This window comes from Hipposideros armiger, unplaced genomic scaffold (assembly GCF_001890085.2).
Source record: "Hipposideros armiger isolate ML-2016 unplaced genomic scaffold, ASM189008v1 scaffold_285, whole genome shotgun sequence".
Lineage (NCBI taxonomy): Eukaryota > Metazoa > Chordata > Mammalia > Chiroptera > Hipposideridae > Hipposideros > Hipposideros armiger.
The window spans coordinates 9,753-17,679 of record NW_017731635.1 but is presented as its reverse complement, the minus strand read 5'-3'; the positions used below and the strand labels follow the sequence as shown (position 1 = coordinate 17,679).

General features: G+C 46.6%; 1 protein-coding gene across 2 annotated transcripts in view; it reads left to right on the top strand.

The window, feature by feature from the left end:
• Positions 1–2,525: 2,525 nt before the first annotated feature.
• KCNE1 (potassium voltage-gated channel subfamily E regulatory subunit 1) overlaps positions 2,526–7,927 on the top strand; it is a 15,141-nt gene continuing 9,739 nt past the window's right edge. The window contains exons 1-2 of one of the 2 annotated variants that reach the window (XM_019658627.1): positions 2,526–2,612; positions 3,560–3,687. The gene's annotated coding sequence lies outside the window, so the exon portion shown is untranslated. The remainder of the gene's footprint in view (positions 2,613–3,559; positions 3,688–7,927) is intronic. The other variant, XM_019658626.1, reaches the window with a different exon arrangement.

Genomic DNA, 7,927 nt, shown 5'->3' with positions numbered 1-7,927 from the left:
GTAGTGTCTACAAGGACATAAGTAGGACATCCAAGTTATGAGTTGATTTAGATTTGGGATTTTCCCAGTGAAGATAAACTCACTGGGAGGAGCAGGGGCCCACGACTGCCAAGCCTTACCCAAGGGACAGTCCCTAGTGAAGGGGCTCAAAGAAATGGAGACAGCAGAGGAGTCAGAGAAAAAGAAAAAAGAGAGAGAAATGACCCATGGGCTTGTGTGCTGTGGCTCTGTTGCTATAATTATTTCAGATCAATCGTACCTGCGTGATGGGTAGAGGTGAGCATGAAAGAGGCGAAGCTTCTCCTCTTGAAGAGACAGAGAAAAGAAGAAGCCATTTCATCATTCCAAATAGAAAATGCAAACAACAGCATCATCACAATAAAATAATTCATCACATGTGGGATGGAGCGAACCAGGAAGAGAAATAGAGCCCCACCACTCACTCAACACTTTGCCTTTTGGAAAATGCTGCCATGCACACTGTCCTCACAATACCTGGGTGACAGGTGGGCAGGTATTTTTCCGCCCCCTGATGGGGAGACAGTAATCTCCACAGCTGGTGTGAGGCGCTTTGTGCGTGTTTACCTGGCCTAAGAGTTGTTACTAAAAAGGCTCCGCATCATTATAAAAGAAGTCATGAGGATGTAATGTACAGCATAGGGAACAGGGTCAATAATATCATAATAACTATGACAGATGGTTACTAGACTTATTGTAGTGATCACCTTGTCAGGTATATATTTAAATATCAAATCATGTGGTACACTTGACACTAATATAACATTGTATGTCAACTATGATTAAAAATAAATTGGAAAAAAATTTTACTAAAGCCACACCAAAAATTATTTCCTAAAGAAATTATAACGTGGAGAAGCAAAATACAGGACAAAAATAATATAAATAATAGAGAGGAATAACAAATTAAACTGTTGAAAGCTTTTTTTAAAAGTGGGCAGCTACACATACAATTTGATAAGACAAACATTTTGCTTCAATCCATTATCCATTTTCCCTCCATGCGGAATACTTTGTGGAAAGGTGGGCAAACGATACTACATAAATACAGCATGACCTTGAGAAGGGAGAATCCAGGGAATTTTTTGATGAACTTTATGTATTATGTTCCTAAATATTAAAGCATATAGAGTTATTGCAGGAAAAAAGGGAGAAAAACAGAATAGTATAAATAAAATAAATCTCTTGTAAGCCCAACACTAACATGCAATATTAATATTGTGTTTTCTTAGTCTTTTGAAATAATGCATAAAATCCTGTATGTACAATTTAGGGTCTTGTATTTTCCATTCAACATTATATATAATATAGGGAACCCTCATGTTGTTATAAAGTATTTGTACATATTATCTTAATGATTGCATATAATATTCCACTATGTAGGATGATATTCTATCACATGTAGCATAATTTAACCATTTTTCTAGTTTGAGACATTTAGATTCTAGTTATGTAAGGAAAACTACAGTGAACTTTTCCATGCTGTAAAGCTCTCCTATAACTCAGGTCCTCTCCATAGAATGGAGTTCACACAGTGCAATGACAGATCGAGGTTATGGACAGTTTAGGACTTTCCAAAGTGGCTGTATGGGTTCCTACCAGCACCCACGGTGCAGGGGAGGGCCAGCTGCGCCTCTGCCAGCGAGGCAGAGTCCTAGAATGTCACACCTGTTGTACCCCTCCCGGGGAGGCCCAAGGAGAAGCGATGGGCCCGGGAAGACCGTGGCGTCCGAGAAAATTTCTTGCTCTAGGTCGCGCACCTTGCCCTGCTCCCTCCTGCAGACCGCGACCTGGACCTTTTCCCCAGCGCTTTCACGGAACTGGCATTTGGGAATTCCCAGTCTCACTCTTGTCTCCTAAGCCGGCGAGCAGCTGCTGTGAAATTTGCCCGGGGTCACCTGGGCCACCGCGCAGTTTGCCCCACATGGCCAGAAAGGCTGTTCTCGCCACCCAAGGTCTGGGGATGGCAAGTGCCAAAGCGTGGGTGGCTCCAGCGACTGACCCTGGTGCGGGGACCCCGTCAGTGTGGTCCTCAGCTGCAGCCCAGCTCAGGGCCGACCTGCACTCAGTAGGTGCTCAATAAATGCCGAATAGAAGCGTGACAGTAACTGGGGTGCAGGATGCAGCTAAAAGACGTCTGCTGGGGTTTTGAACGTATTTGAGGCTATTGTTTGAAGCTGTTTGCAGGGGTGTTTGTCCCGGCGCTTGGCCGAGGGTGGGGTCTCCGGATGGGCCTTCCCCTTAGCAGCAGCACCTTCTAGCCTGCCAACCCCAGACTTCCTCAGGAAGATGGATCTGTCTGTCTGTCTGTCTGGAAGTTCTAAAACGGATTTTCTGCCGGCCTTGAGCCTACCCGAAGTGATCCAAAAGCGCTTGGCAGGATGCGAGGGGCTGTAAGGGGGCGGCCAGGCTGGCCTGGGGTCGCTCAGGACGCGCGGCGCGGGGCGGGGCGCCCGCTTTCTGGGAAGGCCCCGCCCTCCGGGTTCCGCATACTTGGTGGCTGAAGACGCTGCCTAGGCTCTGGCTGTCGGTACCCTGCGCTCTCCAGGCGCGGATCCCGCTGCACACCAGGCTCTCTCGGCGCCCCAGACCTGGTAAGTCGAGGGCTTCTGCTTCCGGGCCCTTTGCCCAACTCAAGGGTGCCCCAGTCAGGCGACCCTAAAGGGACCCTAGGGACCCGACCTCAGCCCACCAGCGAGCACGGGGCGCCCCCAGGCAGGAGTCATGCTACCCCCGTCGTGGGAGACTGGATAGATGGCTCAGTCACATACCTCGTTTCCCTCTGTCCTCTTCGCTTACAGAACGCTTGCATAGAAACTCATGTCACCACCAAATAACGACAGCATTTCCCCATTATTATTGAATTACAGGCATTCTTGTAGAAAATTTGGAAAATACCTAAAAGCATCCAAAGAAAACTAAAACCTCCCCAAATCCCAGTCCCTACCTGGTTTCAAAGACCTCCAGCTCAGGCAGTACACGTCAGCCTCAAAGGGAACTTTTCTTTTTTGAACAGGAAGGTTCTGGGGCCTTGGCACCTTTCCGGGGAAAGGGCATGGGACATGAAGAACATTATTGATATCTAATCTTGATTATAGTAACTAGAGAAAATGTGCAACTTGCAAAAAAAGGTTGATCCAGTAGCAGCCACGTGTATGTGCCTAATCTGTTACGTGCTGCATTGCCCCCGCCCCGGTTTTTCAGACTGCTGCATGTGAACTGACAGCTTATTTTGAGTCCACATTTAGGTCAGGGAGGAGCCCCCAGCTCCATTAATGAAGGGTCTTGTCAGTAACCATGGCTGCCGTTTATGGTCACCGCGATGGGGAGCTTTGCTGTGATCAGGCAGTTGCTTTAATTCATGTGTGATGCCTGAGCGGCCAGAAAGTGCCTTGACTCTGGTCTGTGTATTTCTCATGATGGGGCAGAAGCCTGCTGTTTCTGTCTGTTTCATGCGCCTCATCAGAGGTGAGCTGAGGATGGGTCTTGGGGGAGACATTCTGAGCTTCTAGAATATTCAGGTAGGTGTTGCTTTTGATAGGTTATTAGAAAGTGAATTGCTTTGAAAATAAACTACACTTTGAAGATATCAGAGGGACTCACTCCTGTCATCTCAAGTGTCTGCAGGCAGGGCTGGTGAGACAGTTTCTGTGTGGTTCGGGTTTTCAGGTAGGTGAATGGAACATTTATTCATTCATGCATGCCTGTGTCCTGTGAATATTTATTGTGCTCCTACCATAAGCCAGACACTGTTCTAGACCTTGGGGTATAATGGGGAACAACACATGCAAAGATCCCCACTCACAAAAGCTTACATTTCAGTGGAGAAGACAATAAACAATGAACATAACAAATAAAAAGAACTGTATTATATTAGCAGGCGATAAGTAACTATGGAAAAAGGAAAGCAAGACATGGCTTCCCGGGAGTGGGGGAGGAGAATGAAAATTATGCTCTATTATTAGCAATTACTGACTGCCTTAAACCTTTTTAGGCATAAGCTGGGTTGCAGACACATATATAATGATTTTGATCATATATTTCTAATACACGAAATAAATAATACTAATAAAATAAATCAATAATATAACAGTGGTTTACATTTTATTGTGTAAAAACATGCTATGTTGGAAGAGGTTTTCATTTGGTTATTCCCCCAGGTTCTTTCCAGAGTGTATTATACTGTATCTATTATTTGCGCTCACGTCCACAGTGTAGTTGTCTTGAATCTAACACTGCATTCTCGTTTAATCCGGCAAATCCGTGTTGGCCCACTCTGGGTGCTGGAGTGGGGACAAAGTGAGCAAGACTCTCTGACCTTCCTGAGCTCCTAGAAGGGAACGCCCAGGCAAGTCAACCAATTATTACAACATAAGTTAGACAAGGCGTTATGAGGGGTCAGAGAGGGTTGGGGACACCTGGATGTGGGGTTCACACACAGGTTGGCACAGGAGTGGGTTGATGGAGGACCAGTAGAATTTTGACAAGCAAATGTGGCGGTCAGGCCTCACTTGCAGAGAGACAGGAAAGCCAGGAGCTTGCTCCAGGCCTCCCAAAACCCTGTGATAGAGTCGGGGTAGATTCCATAATTCCCAATCTTCAGATGAGAAACTGAGACTCCCCAAATTAATTTAATTTGCTGAAGGTGAGAGTCCATCTGGCCTCCTGCTATGTGACTTCAGCTCCCCCACCCCCCACCCCGCGAGTCTGGGAATCCTACTGTCAGTCAAAATGCCCACCCAGCATTTTTCCCATGGTGAGTATGACTGGGCCCCTCCTACCAGCTCACTGGTTTGCATTTCCATCCTTCATGCCCCGAAGCCCCCCCCCCCTTTCTTTTGCCTAGGGAGAGTCCTGGGAAGCTCCTGGTCCAGTGAGCGGACTCGCCCCATGCCCAGCAGGGTGCCAGCCCTTTTCGTGCCCGAGGACAGTCAGATGCGGTGCCTCTGTGCAGGTTGCATCCTGATTCCGTGAGACCCTGGCCACCGTAGTGACTCTGCCTTCCAAGAGAGGTCCGGTGGGAAGACCAAGACGAAGCCAGCCAACAGCCTGGAAGGCTTTGGGGACCCCTGTTGGCTCCTTTTCTGAAAGGAAGTAAATATGTCCCCAGAATTTGAACATAGTGTTGCAATAATGATGCAGTTGACAACTGCTTCCAAGGAAAATTGGCTCTTTGAATTCTTGACTCAATAAAACCATATTCACCCTAATTGGGTTTATCCATAATTGTCTTTACCCTGATTCTGCTTCCTGAAACAAATAAGGCCTAATGAGGATTTCAAGACTGATGCTCTTTCGAGGAAATGCTTAAGGAATGCTGTTAAGAATGATAGGAATGTTATTCCCAGTCTACCTAGATAAGTAAACTAAGGCCCAGGGGACCATGTGGTTTATCTAGGACTGAGCCTGGGCTGGAACTCAGATCCCTGAACTCTGAATCTGACATCCACTCTCCCCTCCTCACCCCTAAAATCTGCCCTTCTCAGAAGAAAGCTTGGGGTCAGTCACAAAAGCCTGTCCTGTCCAGTAAATGCTTAAGACAGAACGAAAAGTGACAATGCTGAGAAATCTGTCCTAAAAGCTTTCAGGCTGTTATCAATGCTGGCCGGCAACATAGCTGGTCCATGTGGGAGAAACACAGAAAACTGGTGTGTGCCAGGACCGTGTGGCGTCACCCACTGCCCCCCTCTCCTCTGGGGGCCTTACAGAGCCAAAGGGTGGTGGAGGCCCAGTCGGTGTCCATTTACAGCTGTTAGCTCAGCTCAGCGGCCCAGAGCCCTGTATCCTGAGTGATTTCCAACAGCTCTGGGTCTAAGGTTTGAAGAGAAAAAAAACCAAAAAAACAAAAACAAACACTAACCTTGCCTTGCCTGGGGGCAGTGTCTATGCCTCATGAGGAATCTCAAACCCAGACAGAGGCAGAAACTTCTAGCCCCCTCCCATCAAACTGGCTGTTTTTAGAGTTGGACCTCCCTGGTTCCTGCTGTTTCTGCTCCCCCAACCCCCTATTCACTGTGCAAGATACAAAAAGCTGTGTTTTTCCGCAGTGGGAAGGGGTCTTCTATGGCATATTTAAGTCAGAAGCCAGTCCTCACCTGGGTAGACCCAGTTTTACAAGCAGCCAGTTCCTCAGTTCCTTTGAGCCTAAATAAAGAATCCATTTCCTCTCTGCAAAGACGTGAGAACTCCATTTTCTGTACTAATAAAATGTGAGTCCATGGCTAAAGATTAAATGTTAGATGTATTTCTGATAAGAGCCATGACCTTGGGCAAGTCAGCTCGCCTCTACGGAGCCCCGTTTTCCGTAAGTTGAGATTGTTGGATCAGTTGCTCTCCAAGTCCATTTGAGTCCAGCAATCTAAACCGGTGGCCACTAGGTAGTATTTTGTCCTTATAATGGAAGTGAACTTGGGGAATGGGACATACTCGCCCAGATGACACGCTGATTGGGATATGTGCTGTTCACACCACGCTGACTATTAGAGGATGTTGCCAAACTCATTTTGAGACTCATTACACAAAAACACCATGTGACCCAACCTGAAGACCTGGGGGGGCACAGAGGGCACTTAGCAAAATCCATACAATAAATTAAGTGTAAAGTAAGAAACAGATTTTTCTTGAAAATTTCAGACTTGTTATTTGAAAAGCACTTAATTAACTTGACTTTTCTGGGCTGGCATAAAGCCCTGACAAGCTTGTCATAATTTAAGATGCCAGCGTGCGTTCGGACGGGGGCAGCTGAGGATACAGTGAAGACTTGAGAATTTCTCTCTGCAATTTCTCATCAGATTATACCAGGGGCATGTAAGCCTGAAAAAAGGAAATCTGAAAAACAAACGGGATTGGAAAATTATGCTGTGAAATCATGTTTCTCTTCTTATAAAATTTCCCCCAGTGCCGTGCAGCTCAAAACACTGATTGGTCAATTTCCTAAGGTCCCCACATCCTAGCCCAGTGATTCTCAGTCTTGGCTACAAGTTAAGATCACCTGGAAAGCTTTTAAAAGTCCCAATGCCAGGGAGGAACCCTGACTAAGGACATCACAGTCTTTGGAGGTGGGATCTAGGCATTAGTGTTTTTTTTTAAAGCTCCCAGGTGATTCTAGTAAGTCACCAAGTAGGGTCCCAGGACAAGCAGCACCTGGGAACTTGTTAGAAATGCAAATTCTCAGGCCCCACCCAGACCTTGTGGATCAGAAACTCTGGGGGTAGAGGCCACGGTCTGCATTTTTACAAGGTGATTCTAAGGCATGCTAAAGGTTGAGCCTTAGAGCAAGGCTGAGGACGTTTGGCCTGGCAGGCTTTCAAATCAGGTGTTCTGGTTGCTTCCTGTAGCCACTGAGAAGCCCATCTGGTTTTCAGTAACAGGTCTTCTTGGTCAACCCACCAATGTGAATTGATAGCAGAAGTTCCCCTTAATTTGCTGTGGGCTTTAAACCAATTTACCTTTGGGGGTTGCCTCCATAATTGTAGTCTCACGTGGTGCTGAAGCGATAAGAACGCGCTAACGGTCATTGGTGGCAGGATTACTTGCCAGTTGTGGTCATTCTGGGTTTTTGGAAGAAAATGAAATGATCAGCTCAAGGCCTGTTTTCTGGGGCAGGGTTCTAATGTATTCATAAGTGGTTTCCAGTCATTTAAAAAGAAAATATTGGACATCGCGTTTGGAAAGCTCAGCCGCCCAGAGCCCTGTATCTTGAGTGATTTCCAACAGACCAGCAGCTCTAGGTCTAAGCTTTTAAGAAGAAAAAAAAAAAAAAAAAGGTCACCAAATGATTCCTGCCTACCCATGGTGAGAATGGGGCAAAATGCTGGTTTTGTATAAGCGTCTCTTGTAGCTTAGCCCCTGACAGATCTCTGGCCACAGACTCAAAAGCCCTGGAGGTGTCTGGAAAGCCACAAGCACG